This window comes from Dipodomys spectabilis, unplaced genomic scaffold, assembly GCF_019054845.1.
Source record: "Dipodomys spectabilis isolate Male_0828 unplaced genomic scaffold, ASM1905484v1 ptg000679l, whole genome shotgun sequence".
NCBI classification, from domain to species: domain Eukaryota; kingdom Metazoa; phylum Chordata; class Mammalia; order Rodentia; family Heteromyidae; genus Dipodomys; species Dipodomys spectabilis.
The window spans coordinates 542971-561514 of NW_024871356.1; the positions used below are offsets into that span (position 1 = coordinate 542971).

General features: G+C 31.9%; 1 pseudogene; it reads right to left on the reverse strand.

Annotated features, from left to right (window-relative positions):
- Nucleotides 1–9640: 9640 nt before the first annotated feature.
- Nucleotides 9641–9739, reverse strand: LOC122101713 (annotated as a pseudogene).
- Between the last annotated feature and the right edge of the window lie 8805 nt (nt 9740–18544).

The window sequence follows — 18544 nt, forward strand, 5'->3', positions numbered from 1 at the left end:
TTTGTTTCCTTATTTATCTCTTTCTTCTAATCTTGTCCACACTGTTGCTTGCATTGCTCACACATGTGTCAGAATTTTCCTTTTCTTCTTCCCTTTAGTAATACCACTGATTTTTATCATTTTTTCATATTCATGGTCGTGGATATTTTGATGATATCTAAACAGACCTCTCTTTGCATCTGTTTAACATAAACTTTAGAATTTTCTGAGAGTTTTTTCCTCTAAATCCATCATTTCCACCTGTAGTCTTTATCACGAAGAATATAACTAACACAACTGCTAGCCAGAGATGTGAAGGCACTTTAGATTTCTTCTTTCCCTTCTACTCCCTGCCATTAGATAAGATGAATGATGAAGATTTTCTCAGTTTCTTTCACTAATACAATTTCTATGTACTCCCTTTTATGCGCCTGACACCAGCCTGTTTCAATTATTCATCACTGATCCCCTATTCCTAAAACAACCGTTTACAAAGTATGATTTTTCCACATAGTCTTTTCATATTGGTCCTCTCCATCACCAAGTTACTCTCCTTGTAAGCACACAGAGTGAAGAGCTCAGATACAAATTCCAGTATCATTATTTACTCACTACATTGACTGTTGGTCTTACATTTCTCATCTGTAAATGGAGGTAATCTACCAGAAATATTGAAGAATATATTTGTTGACTTCTGGAGCAAGAAAAAAGATAACTGAAGCGTCCTTATATTTTCCACCTTAGCTTATAAATAAAGAGTCAAATTCAATTTGTTGGTATGAATTCACAAATAGTTTCATGCAGAAATAAAAATAAATTTTAACTACTGGCTCTACAGTCTGTGTCCTTTTATGGTAACTACAGATATGTAAGTGGTATTATGTAAATTGGGTCATGTGTTTACAGCTTTACTGAAGAACATACTCTTAATATATCATTGGAAACATTAATTTGAATACTATCTATATGAGAATGTTATTTGAACTAATAACACTTAGTTAAAAACTATAGCTTAGTCCATCAAAATGTTTGAAATAAACGATTTTATTTATTAGAAAAAAATACCACCAAGAAAATGAGTACACATTAGAGAAACAGCAGGAATAAGGTTAGGGTTTTTTAGTGTCTGAACCTGTTTATGTGATTTTATTTATTGATATTGAAACTCTCCTCTCGTTATTCTTATTGTATGTAATCCAACACTGTTTATAACTATGTATTCAATGTGGGAAATCTACCTTCAATGATGTCTAAAGTTCTTTTTTACCTTTTCAATCACAACATTGTCATTATCAGGCTACACTGTGGTCATCATCATCATCTTCATCAAAATTATTATTAGCATCATAGTGTGATATGTGTGTATGATTTTGCTATTATTTTTCTTTTGATTAATAATTTTAATGTTACCACTGTGCATACATCCATATTAAAATTTTGAACAAATAAAGAAACACGAAAACTAAACCACATCAGGTAGGTTGATATGTGCTCATAACAAATTATGGAATAGATTTTTGAAGCATTGCAAATTCCTAACCAGTATAAATTAACTTCCTCTTTCCCCCTCACTACACAAAAATATTTAAGGGTTTAGACAGAACTTTTTCAAGTGATATACTGTAAATGTTACTACAATATCAAGTGTATATCTAAAATTCCCTTGAAAGTAATAAACTCCACTTTCTATTGAAATATTAATTATTTTATGCTAGGAAACATTTTGAAAATAGACTGCATATCTTTGAAATGAAAAAAGTCAAAAACAGTAGAAAAATTTTAGAGGGAGTCTGTCTTCAGATATATATATATATATATATATATATATATACACATATATATACATATATATATATATTTAAATGTTACGTTTCGACTGACATACATTTTTAGAGATTATTTGTCATCAGAAATATATACATATGTCTAAATTTATTTGTAGAGAGATATACACTATGGTGAAACAAAAATCTTAAAACATAATTAAAATTAACAAATACGTCTAAAGAAGTGGCAGTGACTCACTCTTATAATTCAACCTATTCTGTGTAATGAGATCTTAAAATTCTGTTTGAAACTAGCCCAGACAGAAAACTACTTCTTAGATTCTGAAAAATATAAATTAGCTCTGGGCCTCAAGTTCTAGAGTGCTGTCCTTGAGAATAAAAAGGCTTAGGGACAATGCTTATGCCTTGCATACAACAACAACAACTCAACTCCAACAAAATTTATCACATTAATTTCACAAAAGCATCTTTTAACTGCTGTGAACATTTCTTAGAAACATGAATACAGGCCCCTGGAAAATGTTAAGTAAAAAGTAAAGAATATTTACATCTATGTTAAAGACATGAATATTTAGTTTGTTTAAGATATTTAGGTAATGATTAGGAATTAAGTATAATGATACATAGGTACTATATTGGGATTGGACTTTTATTGTATTTTGCCATAGTTATAAGATGATATTTGTAATGATTATATAAAATTACTCTTGCTTCGTATTTGAATTATAATAAATGATAAACTTATTTAAATGTTTCCAAAGCAAAGGAGTGTCAATTCTTATGTAATTTCAAAACAATTAAGAAAGTTATTCCAAGGCTGGTTTGCTCTAAGACTATATTTGTTTTCTTATTCTAATTGTCACAGGTTTGTAGAAATTAAAATTCCAAAAATTCAATGGATGTTGTCATTCAGGAACATCTTCTTAGTTACTAATATTGGAGTCCTTTAAGTAGAATTGTTTTATTTCATTTGTTATTTTCACAAATAAATCAAGATGATTGTGTATTTTGTTTCTTTTCACTGCTATTGTCTCTTATCTTGAGAATATTTTTTCCCTAGCAAAGTAGAGAAAAACAATTGGATTGAGTAAGTAACATATGGCTTTCATAAAATGCAGATGCATAGATTCTGTGTTCTGTGATTTACCAAATTTTCTTCCAGAAAAGGTTATCAATTATTTATAAGTGATGCATAATTCCTAGATATTCCAGTTATCATACACTTTTTGATTGAGTTATCTCTGTATAAACTCAAAATAAACAGACAAAAACCTCAACATAGACAGACATTATATCTTTGTTTAAAAAGCTGTAGTTTACAAAGTTTTTAAGCCAACACCAAAAACATCTTTTTAGGTATTCTGCATTTTGTGTGCAGTAATTTTAAAAATAGTTTCTCTTTTTTTGTTGACATGTAATTCACTCGCAATATATTATCTCCATGTATTGTATACATTTTAGTGCTTTGGAAGTGAATTGTACAGTCATAGGTTTTCCAAGCCTAATTTTCACAAACTTGCATTTCTTCAAATAGAAATACTGTAAATTTTAGAACAGACATTAAAATAGATATGAAATTCAGTTACAGGAATTTGTCCAGCATACCTCCTCTATAGTGTGTCTTTTCAAAACTTGTTTTTGGGGATCATTTCCAGGGTCTCACACATACTACTCAAGTGCAATGTCAGTAAACTACATTCCCTGTCCAAACAAGTTTTTTATTTCTCTTTAATACATACATAGAAGTGTAATAAATAGATCCTATAAATTCTCTTTGAACTTTTGAAAACTTGCTTGATATAATGATTGTAGTATTGTTACAAATTGATTTGCTATGTGGAGTATATCAATTTCTCCACAATTGCACTACTATATTTTGTATAATCTTTTTATATTATGGTCATACTAGTGAGTTTTCTTTTGATTTATTCTTAGATATTAAAAAGGAACTTATTTCATTTGCTCCTCCTATTGACTATCAATTTACATATGTTCTTTAAAGAAATACCCAATTTGGGAAAAATTTATATAGATTTAGAAGATATAAAAATACTTAGACTCAAAATGATTGTAGCGTTAACATTGTAGTATTAACAAATATGTCTCCTATATCTGTTGGATATGTTTTCATTTCTGTTATATAGTCCTGTGAATTATGAAAGGTTATCAGTTGATATTATCCAGTTTATTCTTGCTTTTCTTTAACCGCTAATGCTTTCCTTGTCATTTTTTGAAACCTTTACTGATCCAATGCCATGAATTTTTACATTTATATTTTGTAGGTTTTTACATCTCACATTTAGTTTTGTAATCGTTTTTTATTTTTGCATAAGAATTGAGGTAGTAGTCTAAGAAGTTTTTTTTAAATCTGGGTGGCAATAGTGACAATACACCCATTAAAGATTCTATTTTTATTTCATAAAGTCATGGCATTCTTTTCAAAATATACCGACCATAAAACTGAAAATTTTTGTATTGTGAAAATACCGGACAGAGGGGTTACAATTACATAATAGTATTAACCAAAGCATGCTATTTGCAGAGGAGTATTTAAATGGTGTAATTTCTTATAAAATTGAACTTTAAATTCAAGGAAATGAATACCAGGAAACTGTCACTTGGAAGATGTGAGAGAAAGTCAAAGGGAAGGAATAAAGAGCTATGGAGGAAGAGAGGGAAGGTATAATATTCAATGCTGATAGTACGAAACTAGAAAAAATGAAAGTGGGGTGAGGTTTGGAAGGGTAATTTATGTGAAGATCCATTGTATTTATAAACTGATTTGTGGAATAGAAATTCTTTTGACCAGCTATTTAATAAAAATATAATTAAAATCAATGGAGACATCTGATCTTAAACTGCATTCTCTTAAACCATGAGTTAATATAATAGTCTCCTACTCAGAAATATTATTTGCAGGTATTTTCCTCATAATGAAAGAAAAGTGACCAATGCAATGAATATCAATACATCACATTGTGTATTCTAAATAGACACAATATAAAAATCACAGTAAAATGTTAGAATTCATTTCATGATAAAATAATAGGTAGAAAGTATCAAATGCTGATTGTTTTTCCAAGTACTTTACCTATGGTATCTAATTTAATCCTCACAATATTCCCATAAAGTGGATCTGCTTCTATTTTTAATTCTGAGATGATGATACTGAAGTCTTCAGAGTTGGAATTACTAGTACAACATGTACGCATGGTAAGAGTTAGCCTGTGGCCCCTCTCCCACTGTATCAAATAACCTCATTTTATTTTATGACTAAAATACCAGAACTTAGTCTACTAATTCTAGGAAAATTTCCCAAAATTATTGTGAACACTCTAATAATATTTCACTTTATCTTTGTTAGAAAATAGGTAGCTTTAATATGAAAGCTCCAAGTTCATAGTCAATTTACACCTCCTTGGTGAAAGGAACTGCTAAAGTGTAACATTCTTGATTTCTAGATATGCTTGGCGACCCCATCTCTGTTTAACACAGTCTTACAGATAGAATGACCTGCCCAATTCTGAATGGAAACAGACTGCAGGTATGATGGACCAATCATTTCCACATTGTAGCTCACCTAAGTTGTTTACCATGAGAAGTATTTGATAGCTTTTGATGTGCAACATTTTGAGAGAAATGTACTTCTTTAAAATGTTATTAAAGCAAGACTGATATAAAAATCACCTTTGACCCCACATAAATATTTTACCTCTCATATACCCAAAAACGCACTCTGACCTATCATTAATGCTAGGAACGAGAAGTTAAAAATCATAGACACCAAGACCTAAGCATGAATTAAAGAGTCTCCAACTTGTGAATACAATTGGTTTAAAAAGTCATCAATACTAAATTTTTAAAAATTTCTTATGATACTGAAGATTCAATTATAAACTATTAACACTTGAAAATAACTCATTTTCTTGGGAGTAGTACACAAAACACAAGATTAATCCTAATCATTTTAAAAGACCTTTATTTATACCAAAAATCCACTCCTTTAAATACAAAGATCCTAAAAATAACTAAAGTACAGACACACATCATCTACACACATCATCTACATTCAGAGGACTGTGTTAATAGAAAACAAAGTTATACTAATAATAAATTAGCTTACAAAATTCACTTACATTCTTCTATTCTATTCCATTTAGTTTCATAAAAACTAGATTTTCATAAAATGATGCATAAAAGCCTTTATATGCACTTACATTTTCAGATCTTAACAATATTTATTTCAGAAATGTCTTTAGCTTTTTAGTCAATGAACTGAAATAATTCTAAAATATTTAAAGGCTTTTCAGAAGTTGCAAGATTCACTCTGGGATGTTATTTATATTTCGTTATATATATACGAAAAGCCTTATTTGTTAAGTTGTGATAGTTACTCCCACAAAAGAGCCATTAGTGAAGATCCCTTTGCATGTACAACTTCAAATACATCCATTATCTGGAGATGACACATGCTTTTTGTTTGTTTGTTTTTGAAAGGAATATCTAGCAAGCTTATCAACAATACCGATTTTCAGTCAATATCATGGGATATTCAAACGTAAAAATTTGGAGTTGATTATCTCTTAGTGAGAATAGATATGATCTTATAAAGAAAGTTATTTTCAACAGAAAGCCAGAATTTATCCACCTTGTGTTTCACGGGAATAACCAGAGAGTAATACCGGTTTGGTCAAGTCGGTCAAACTCACTCCATGAGCATATTTTAAAATTATAACCAATTTAAGAGGTCAAATACATATTTTGAACTGACAGTCATCTTACAGCAATAACTTACTACCTAATTATGTCTGTATCTTCTTTCCTAGCATATAATAAGAGCTAAAGCTGTCTCTTTTATCTAACTTAATGTAAATGATTTGATTCTGATGATGTTATTATTTGACAAATAAAGTGTACAGAAGGGGGGTCGAACTGAAATAACATGACAAAACAATGATAAATAAAAATATTGCAACACAGTTAGCTCTTTTCAGTCCCACCTTGTCCATATTGGCAAGCAACATTGCAACAGCACATGCACACATTTACACACACATATACATACATGCTAAATTCAGGGTTTACTGCACAAAAAAGTTCAAATAAAATATTAATGATTAGTATAAATGATAATTTGCCTTACTAAAAAGTAATACACTATCCAGTCACCACGGGTTTTATGTTTTACTTGTCTATCCACATGTGACCACTTAATTTATTTTTAATTAATTAACTAATTCATTCATTCATTTGTTTGGTGCTAATAATAGGGCTTGAACTTAGGGCCTGGCTCTGTCCCAGAAATTGATATTTTTTTTGTTTTATTTTTCTCAAGGCTATCATTTCACTGCTTGTACCACAGCCCCATTTCTAGCTTTTGTTGGTTTCTTTCAAATCAGAATCTAATGGCCTTTTTTTTGGTTTGGTCTGGTTTCAAACCACAAACCTCAGACTTCATCTTTCTGATTAGCTAGGATTAATGACATGAGCCACAAGTGTGGCTTCTACTTTTTCCTCTATACTTATCTATTTCACATACTTAGATCGTAATCTAAAATTGAGTATAGAAGCAAGATGTACAGTGATGAAATTGTCCTGTCAAAACATCAAGTTAGTAATTTAAATTTCTTCTTCAGACCATACACAAAAAATACCATGATTTAGTATAAGAGAACTCATTATTGGACATATGAGCTTGAAGAGCTTTCTAATAGATTCATTATTTATTGTTATCCAACATTAGAAAAAATGTATAATGCAGTAATAAAATAGAAATCCTTTGCATGACTATTAAAGACACTTGTTTTCATCTATAAAAGTAGGCCTGTCTATTGTCTTTAAGTGGTTTCTATGATTGAAGGTGTTTAATAAGAAGTCAAAATGTATTAGTAGTCCTTTGCTATCAATTAAATCTCACTTTTTCTTCTTGGAGAATATAATGATCAAAGCAATAGTTGAGAATCTGCAAGGAATATTTCAGAATCATGCTTCCAGTGCAAGTGGATCACCAGTAAGTAATCCTCGATACCATTTTCCACAAAGATTTGTCACAGATATAATTGGCTTGCCTTCTCTTGCTGAATGGACCTATTCCTTCATTCTACAGGAAAAGTGTGATTCAACTGATTTCATTCAGATCTCTTCCTACAATTATCAAGGATTTAGATTCTTGTCTACAATTTGTTCAAAGCTACGTCTCTTTATGTAGACTGCTATAAATGTATTTACTAATTTCAAATAAATACATAAATTCTATTTCCATCTTTTTTCAAAACATAAAATTCTGTGTGCTCTATAAATTGATCAGAGGCATGCATTTTTCTCATTCCTAGAACAAACTGCACATGAACACACCACTGGTCCATATTTTCATTCTGAATCTTTGAATACGGAGGGCCATCTTTCCTCTGCTCTCCATCAATTCCCTAATCTACAGTTAGAATAATTTCGAATAGTAAAAATGGAAAAAGAGAAAATAAATCATAGTGAAAAAACAGATGCAGAAAATTCACCGGATTTTGCTGAACAGTTCAACTAACATGAACTATTAGGGAAATACATGTACACATCATTCCCAATGGCACTCAAAGTCTCTGGTTAGGCAATTGTCATGAAGATGAGGAACATGATGAAAAAGTGAGGAATGGTATCAATTGCAAGAAAAAAATGGAGAAGGATCCAAGCAAATTTCTTCTTTGGGCTGCTGAAAATAATCTGTTTACTACTACAGTAGTGCAGGGACTACTTTCCAAAAAGGCCACTCATGTGAATACTAGGTATGAAGATGAGTATAACCATCTTCATCAGGAAACCTGTAGGGTATACTTAGACATTTGCCATGAGTTGGTGGCTCAATCGGCAGATATTCTTGCAATAACTGTAGATGGCTGGACACCCCTGCACAGTGCTTTTACGTGGAATAATACCAGAGTGGCTGTTTAATTACTTCATCATGATCCAAATACCAATTCTCAAACTAAAGGCCTCTTGACCCCCTTGCATATTGCTGCTGGGAACAGAGATAGCAAAAACACGTTGGATCTTCATCTGTTGAGCCATTATGTCAAATCAGGTCTGAAGAATAAGTTGGAAGAAACTGCATTTGATATTGCCAAACGGATAAGTATATATCACTATCTCTTTGAAGTTTTGGAAGGCTGTACAAATTGCTCTTCTAAGTCACCATGGTTTGGTTAAGTTTTTTAAATTTCATAAATTCCATTCCATTGTTTGTGTCCATGCAAAATATTTTCACAATCCAAATAACAACAATACCTTACTGTAACAATTCATGGATTCCATGGAATTCTTCCAAGTGAATTGCCTGACTTTGATGTCAAAATGTATTCAAAAGAGATTTGTATACATCTATAATGGTTTCTGGAGAGTTTGTGCTTTTTTTAATCAGAAAGAATTTTAACTTATCTGTTGAAATGAGTAGTATAGAAACTGAACATATTTCTGGTGTTTGTCTGAAAAATTATATTTTAAAGTATTCTATATTCTATGTTTGTATAATATCCATAATCTATTTTATTCTGTCCTAGATATAATACTTTGAATTCTACATTGTTTTATAATATATAGGCTCATTAATAAATGTGTCCTTTCAGATTGCATTCCATATAGAAACAGTGTAAGATTCCTTTTTTCCTAGGTCCTTATAGTATATTTCTTTGGGATAAAATGACAATGTTGTCTAATTTCAAAAGTTTTTTTAAAGATTATGCTATGTAAAGACTTCACTAATTTGAAGATTTAATACAGTGATGTGAAAATAACTTTTAATTATATGAATTACATGTATTATTACACTTGTAATTTTGTAATCAACTTTTTAAAAACTGTTTTTCATTTCTTGCATCTGAAGAATGAAAAATATGGAATATTTCACAAATTTTCATATCATCCTGTGCAATTGCCATGTTAATCTCTGTATTGTTGCAATTGGGGTATACGTGCTGCTGAAGCATATAGTGTCCCCTAAATTGAAGTATGCAATTTAATGATGCAATCTTTATACAGGCTTATATCCTTGGGTGCCTATTTGTAACAAGGAAACCTTAATGTTCCTAACAATGATACTGATCTTATTTCCCTAAAATTCTGTGCATAATGGAAAAAATTATATTGTTCAGACGATTGCTCACATTTTCAATTATTTTGTCAATGACTATTTTAAGTCTTTTTCATTTTGAAGCATTCATAGCTAGGTCCAAAGGGAATGGCTTTTTGAAGTACTTATTTATCCAACTGAGTTAGCTTTGTAGAACTAATGGATTCAAAGTAGGCCTTGCTTAAGAGCTACTTCTAAACTTCTGCAGTTGAAATTTTCCCAAATGAGGTCTACCTTAACCTTTATCCTTCTTCCATGTAGGAACAGAACAACCAGAATATCTTATCCTAACAGCATGGATTGTCTTACTGGAACAAAACTAATCTTAGTTACAAGGGATCATATACAGATGAGCATTTCAGACAAAAGTGTTCAGTCTAGAAGGTATTTTATCAAAATATAATTGTTTATTATACCTATCATTTCAAAAGGAGCTAAAGCCAAGAAGGTGAAAAATTGTTCATATGCATGATTACCTAATTTCCTGGCCTATCTACCTTCCAACCAGGCAGGAACTTAAACCAAATATTTCTATAGATCCAGAAGTCCATATGTTTCTCTTTGTTATTAGGCCTTAAATTGGTAATGTCTCATCTTGTCTCCAGGTTGTAAATCTACAAATGGTAAAGCTTTAGGTCTAACTCTACCAAACACTGAGGTAGAGATAATGGAATAATACTTTAGAACAGCGCTGCCTTTTATGCCCAATCCACAACAGAGCAATGCAAAATATGTGCCATTTTATTATATTATATATAGTTATATATTTTATATTTATGTGCTGATTTCATGTTTCACGCAATGAAACTTACTATAATTAATTGATAATTTGACAAATAAATTGATATTTATTCCAATAAGTAGAATTGGAATATAAATAATTAAGTTTAGAATATATATTAGAATATAAAAAGTGTCAATGCAAATGTCTTCGGTATAAACTTGTGATACCTTCTAAGTGTTCGTGGTCTTCTAAATTCACATGGTAAAGAAACAATGTTGTTTTCCTCTAATCTATAGGAGGTGTTACTCTGCTGCTCTGTTTATTGTTTTAACTCGCTCACCCCAAACGGTTTTACTCCATATTTCTGAAGCATTCCTAAAGATTATATCCAAATTTAGATGATATAGTGTCTAAAAAATATTATTCTTCTTCAGGACCCATGGGTCCTAGGATCCAATGTCCCAGTTACATGTTATCATCAGATAACAGGGGCAAGACTTCTCAGCTAGGCCTATGCAACATGCCAGCAGAAAGTAATTGAAGATCCATCTCAATTTCTCTTTTCTTATATTTCAGGGCCCCAATTCCTTGAGATTCAAGAATTAGCAGCAAGTAATTGTGAAATGCAAGGTAACTTAAAATGAAGGATGAGTTCATAAAATCTGAGAGAAATTATTGTAATTCAAACTCAATTTACAAATGACGAGCCCATATGAGTGAACAAGATCACAAAGTGTCAGAAGATTATTTTTAATACCCCTCCCCTAATGATGAATCTAAGATTTCAGTCCAGCATAAATGGGCCCAAAAATAGTTCCTGGAAGGATAGATCCATAAATGGTCTACTAAGGCCAGGAAAACTTGACTTAGAGGTCAAATGTAATGCAGAAAAACTTTAATTGAGAAGATCCTTAGTGCTTCAAAGCACTGGTACTTTAGTACAACTTGATTCTGTGGTATAAAAATGTTATCATTCTCAAACCAATCATAACCTACATTTAATCTCCTGAAAGTGTATTCCTTTTCAAATAAACTTTTTAAAATCACATTTGCCAAAATAACATTTGATAAGTAGATAATACTTAGTGACATTACAAGTTTTTCAAGTGTAGGGAGCAAGTTACAATAGAGTTGATTTATTTACCCAGCATTAATGCCAAACAGGTTCAATCATTCATTAAAGTGTAGAAATAGTAGCCCCCACCATTTGTGTTGTTCAGTAGGTGCATTCCAGAAATGTGTTAAATAGATCAGCCTGCCATGTTTCAAACCCCAAACCTCAGCTTACAAAGTAAATTTCATCACTTAATAAGAAACATTTTAAAAAGTCATGAATAGTTGCCTTATCATACATTGTTTTATGTTTTCCCTGTCTAACATAGAAAGAAATATGACTTTAATCTTGAATATGAGTGCTCAGCAGAGATGTGACAAACAAAATCTGTCTTCTATTTCTATCATATTCTTCTATAGTAGTAAATCTTAGTTTTTTTCTTTTTCCAAAACTTATAGGTAGTAGAAAGTATTATCCCATGTAAAATAAAATAATAATATACCATTGTACAAAGTCAATTATAAAAATTGGTAATTAGGAATATATTCCAAGCCATTTTTAAACTTTTTTGTTGAATAAAGATTAATCTTCCAAATGAATGAGAATATAATCATGTCTAGGTGCTTCAAGTCTGCAGTCTTGCAAATTGTTATTTCAAATGAATGAATTATGGAAATGTAAGCTGACATCAGTTCAAGTATATGCAGGATTGAAACTCCATGGAATGTATATAAATCTTTCAAAGTATTAACAGACAGATTAACAGAATGACTATCAGTAAGTACCAGAGGGGAATAATAGTAAAGACATAGAAAGAATAAAATATGGAACAAGGGGCAAGTACAATATACACATGTGATAAAGGAAGTGGTAAATCGGAAGTAAATCTTGGAGAAGTGGTTGGTTGAGAATGACATGAGTCACTGTGATCCAGGAGCATTGGATAATTAGAGTGATATATTTAATTGTACCACAACCTTTTGAAATTCAGTTAAAAAACACAACAACAAATAAAAACACAAAAATCACAACCAAATAGGCATCTCTAGAGAGTATGAATATGACCTGTCTAAAATTTTAAGCAGTTAATGAAAGGCAGTCTTGGGAAAAACAAACAAAGCTGTTCAAAGAGAGCAGTTTGGGGTAGGGGAGGATTCTGAACAGATTTAAATAGATGGTCTAAGGTTATAACTCACCGACATCTGCTGCAAATATTATCTGTCTTCTGCGAGTTCTCTTTGTTGGAACTGGATACTTCAGTCCTGAGCCACAATTGATAGCTTGTGAAGATAGAATGGAAGAAAAAAGATCAAGAACTCATTACTCCATTGGAGAGAAAACAATCCTCTATCTTTGCTTTCATCTCTCTTCGCTACTTTTTCTTCATACTTTTAAGTAAATTCACTTTGAATTATATTTTCCTTCTTTGTTCTGGCAACATAATTGGTCAAAGTAATTCACTACATATTATTTCCCATTTTTCCTATCATACTATTATTGGCCAAGTGAATACATTAAACTTTCCTCTTGCATTTGGTGGCCATGAAACAACATCTATTTTAATTAGGACAAATCTAATGTATATTGCCTCCAGAAAACCAGTCCAAGAAGCTGTGATCACAAATATATGGCTATACTTTTTTCTTTTTTCTTTTATGTTGAAAGCCTACTTGTGTCTAAAGTGAGGAGAAAAATAAGTACTCCATTACTTTTTGGTTCATCCAATTCTATCCTCAAAGATAGATTTTGATAAAAAGTTGCTAAGAGGAAACCAAAAATACACCGCTATTATCTTCTCTCTTAAGACTCTCCTTAGATGCCATATCAGGAACTGTGAAGTTATTCTTTGCAGAATTATTTCAATAGATTATTTTTTTCTTGGTGTTGCATTTGCTCAGCAAGATGTATGGAGAAGAATAGATTTAAATCAGCCATACCTTGGAAGACAGTGTCTGTTTCAAAAGGACCATGCTTCTGTGTCTTACTTCTATGTCTTCCTCTTAGCTCTTGCCTTATTTCCAATTAATCACAGCTTCTTGGCTTCAAGTCTGGTGAAGCTGAAGGACTATACAGCCCAGCCACTGCAACATCTTCATAGTTTCTCTTTTAAAAATCTTTTAAGTTGCATAATTTAGATGTGGAATTTATTTTCATGTTTCATTCAATAAGTTCTGCATTGTAGTGAGGTACATCAGCTCTGAAAAATCACTTTAGGGAGCGAAAACATAAACACAATCTATATAAAAAGTTTTGGCCTCCCTCCACTGCTGAAGCCAATACGCTTAGCTAGGGTTTCTAAGAACACTATTTTCTAACTTTTTCCATTTGCTCAATTCTTTTCTGAACCCATAACTTTTTGGGTTATGTAATAACAGAAGTCTTCACTCTCTCATGTTAATAAGGATATTATGTTTTGTGAGCCACTTAGAAATGTGAAATCATTGGTTTGAAGTACCGAATCAGATTTCTATGTTTCACTGCTTCACGTGCAAAGACATAGTGGAAAGTATTACAAACAGAAAAGTGTGAAGCCAATACCTTCTTTCATTGTGGAGGGCACTTTCTCCCGAAATATTTTGACCCAAATTATCTTTTTTAGATAATTACTGTTTGATAGTTTGATAATTAAAGGTTAGTTCAAAAATTTTGATGTCTTTTTTTTTTAAAGAACTTTGAATTTAAATTCCACTACAACCTTGTTTCACACAGTGAGAGTATATTTCCTGGGTAAGGACAATTGTCAAGGAACCTACAGGATTTACAGCAAGTTTTCTGAAGTTTGTTTGTTTAGTGTTAAAAAGAGCCATCTTCATCCACATTGCTTCCTCTCTACTAAGTCTCCATAGATTTCGTTGCATGAAAGCCTACTTTCCTAGGCCATTTAAATTTTCTTAATGAGTTAAGTTTTTAAAAAGTTTGAACAATTAAAATTTACCTGTCATAACTTTAAAACTCTGAAATTCCTATATCAGAATCGCGAATTCGCCAATACTAATTCCACTTTTACCATCAAAAATTTAACATGTTTTCATGAAATAGTGTCCATGCAACTATTATTTTCCATTGGCTCTGTTATGTTATATATGACCATATACGCTGATGCTGAGCAAAATGAACTCGAAGATACGGAAATATATTTTTTTATTTGTGGTGGTACTTTTAGATGTACTATGTGATTTCTATTTTCTTTGGGTTTTCCCCCTATGGTTTATATCTGCTGTATTTGATTTTTGTACCCTGTGTATTGTGTATACTTTTACCTTAATTAGGGAAGGGAAGAGGAACAACAAAATGGTGAGACAAAGGACAAAGGGCAAAACCAATGTAATAGCAATACTCACAATACAACATATTGGAAATGTACATTACAACTTCTGAGGGGTGAAGGGATGAAGGTAAACTATAAGAACAAGGAGGGAGAGGTAACAAGTTTGGAAAGTTATATATTCACTGCCTTACAATTACTGTAACCACACTGTACATCAATTTGATAATAAAATTTTAAAAATAAGCTGCATAAAATATAATTTAACTGTATTGGTATAGTAAATATTATTCTTTATGTAGTAACTTTTTAAAAATTACACTATTTGGCATGTAATTTGAATTAATTATCCCTTCTTTATCAGAGGCTCAGCAACTTGAATGTTATCCAACTAGATAATATTTTCACAATACACTTGCCAATATTTTGAAAAAAGAATAAATTTAGTACTTTTTCTCATACTAAAATCGAAAACAGTTTAATTCTATGGAAACCCATAAATTTTAAAAGTAAATAAGTTGTTAAGAGGACAGAATATAGGTTATTCAAAATTCCTATGACTAATAACTACTGATTTTTAAATTCTCAACATTCAATACCTGAGATATTCAAAACAGTACCTGTTTGTATGTTATGAAATTCTGCAATAAATAAAGTGTCCAATGGGGTGTTACAGATTGAGAATTCAACAGAAAAATAGCTACATTCTATAGAGAATAATACTATGAAACATCTGTAATAATTAATTCTTAAAGAGTAAGCAATTATTTATCAGAGTAAGCTATTATTTCTATGACCATCAATCCCAAGATTTATGTCATAAAGTTATCCTGGACCAATAGTATCCAATTTGAAAAGTGCACCTTAAAATTCCTTAATTCACATCATGAATATCTTACCTCTATTGTGAAAAAAATACTACACCTCTCCTAATGTGATGCCCTCCTTGTTCTGGAAAGAACACCACAATAAACTGAGCTGCATCATTGTTCCCCCAGTGATATTCTTGTGTTCTCAACACATGCAAATATTATTTATATTTATACTTTTTAACTATCATAGATATGCAGGTTGCTAAGATCGGAAAATTTTGGTTCAAAACCCACCTAGGCAGGAAGGTTCCTTAGATTCTTATCTCCAATAAACTTTTCAGAAAAAGCCAGACAAAAGGGACACTGAGGTTGAAGTGGTAGTGTACAAGCCTTGAGCATAAACAGGTTCAGAGACAGTGTCCAGGCCCAGAGTTCAAGCTCTAAGACAAGCCAATAAAACAAAAACAAAAATGAAAACCAAACCCAAACCTAGCATTTTTCTCAATGTGTAAGGAGGAACGTAATTACTTACTTTTTCAAATTTTAGATGGAAATCATGAGTCATTTTGAATCTAGGAATGTTCTGTAATGGAGAGAGCATTTAAAACACAACTGAGGATATATATGAGTTGCATTTCCATAGAAAACTTGACTTCTCTAAACATAGTGACAAAATTATCCCAAACTTAAACTGTGTATTCCTTTCTTGTTGTTTGGTTTGTTTTATTGAGACAAAAGTATACTACCTTGTCCAGGGAAGGTATCGCTATGTAATTCCACTCTCTAATCTCCTGTTTTAGTCTGAGTGCTAGAATTCCAAGCTTGTATCACATTGCCCTGCCATAGTTTGTTGGTTTATTTAATCTAGAAACAGACTAGCAATTCTAAACTTCTCTTATGATCTTATCCACTAGACTGACTGCACAGACTCTTTATGTACTACTTTCAGAGATGTTCTTACATTTGACAAAGGATATGAACATTTTCAGATGTACCTGCCTGGGTCTCTGATTCATTCCTCCATGGATCTGATCCCATTAATAATGATTACTTGACTCTCTTACTATCTCTGGTCCCAACCTATGTAATATTCTCAACTTTTTTGAAGATAGTGCATTTGAGGGCTTTCTAATATTAAAAGTTATCACTTAATTCTAGTCTTACTCAGTACTTATTTTCTATTGTTTTCTAACTTTTCTACATATTGTGAGAATTGTTTCATTTTGTGTTTTTGTGTGCACATATAAGTGCCTATGTGTGTCTGTGTATGTTTGTATGTATGTATGCAAAAGTCTCAAGCTCTTATTCAGCAATCTTGATCATGACTGATATGCCAGCTTTTGGCTGGTTAATTATAGGTAGTGTCTCAAAGCCTGTTCTGCCCAGGCTGGATGCAAACTGAACATCCCAGAATCCTTTACATCCTTAGGTTTATTTTTCCAGGAGTATTAACTTTTAAACTACAAACATTTTTGTGAGTATAAAGTGTAAGCTGTAGCCCAGATTTCTAACTCAAGAATTCATATAAAGATAGATGAACATACACATTACATATGCTGAGTGTACACTGCTAGAAATGTGATCATAAGCCAAGTGGTGGTGAGATCTGAGGACAGGGGTTCAAAGCCATCCCGGGTAGGAAATTACTGGAGACACATTTTTTTTTACAATAATTACCATAAAAGTGGAAGTGGCACTGTGGCTCAAGTGGTAGAGCACTAGCCTTGAGCTGAATAGCAGAGGGACAGCGCCCAGTGCTAGAGTTCAAGTGCCATGTCCAAAAACAGCAAAAAAATATATATGAGAAAAAGAAAGAAAAATTAATGTGATCTTAGCCACCAGGTTCATTGCTAATATGATCCCTGTTCTCTCCAGATGGACTCTTTCTTTCCAGTTAAGTCCATGATCGTATATCTGACTTGCATTGGAAACAGAATCATTCTTCCATTCTTTTTACAAAATTTTGGGATTAGCAAGCATAACTTAGAAAGGGAGTGGCCTCATTCTTCATGTTCCAGTTAGGAGTAATGCTTTCCCTATATCACTCCCATCACTCTACATGCTAGACTTGGCTTTAGTGTTTCAATGTTGTCATATTTGTAGTCTTCTATATTGTATTGAATCCTTACAGTTACACACAGAAACTCTCTTTCTCCTATTATTGCTATTGTTTCTCTTATTCCTAACTCAGGTACACTTGGGAAATTAATGAACAGCACATACACTCACAATTAAAGATCTGAGAACCTTCTTCCCATTTAAAATTCACCATAATTTACAGAGTAATTAAGAAGTTTGAACAAAATATACTCAGGGATAACATATTTATTAGCCATTTAAATTTCACATTTTCTGTTTACTAAGTTGTCTCTGAAACATGTGTTACCAAGTGTCCAAAGGTGTCTTTTGCTATTTCAATGAAGCCAGAAAATATTCATTTTTTCTGGAGCAGTACCATAGATTGTTTCTGGAAGTAAGTGGAAGTAACTGTTACTGGATGTGGAAACTGATCCCAGGAGAGGAATTGAACATAGAGGAATGACAAAGTTCAAGTTAACTTTTGCTTTCCTTTTTACTGTACATGAAAAGAATCCAAGGCTTGAAGGAAACTCTGTCCCTGACTTTTTTGAGTGTGTTCTTTACTCATATAGAACTTGTTTGTAAACTTCTGGTTGAGAGTATTAAAAAAGGAAACAGTATGCCATTTGAAGGCAAGCATAGAAATAACTTTATTTTAAAGGTGTTATACTGGAGTTCCGGAAAGATGGCGGAGGAGAAGCTGGAGGCTAAACAAGCTCTCGCATTGA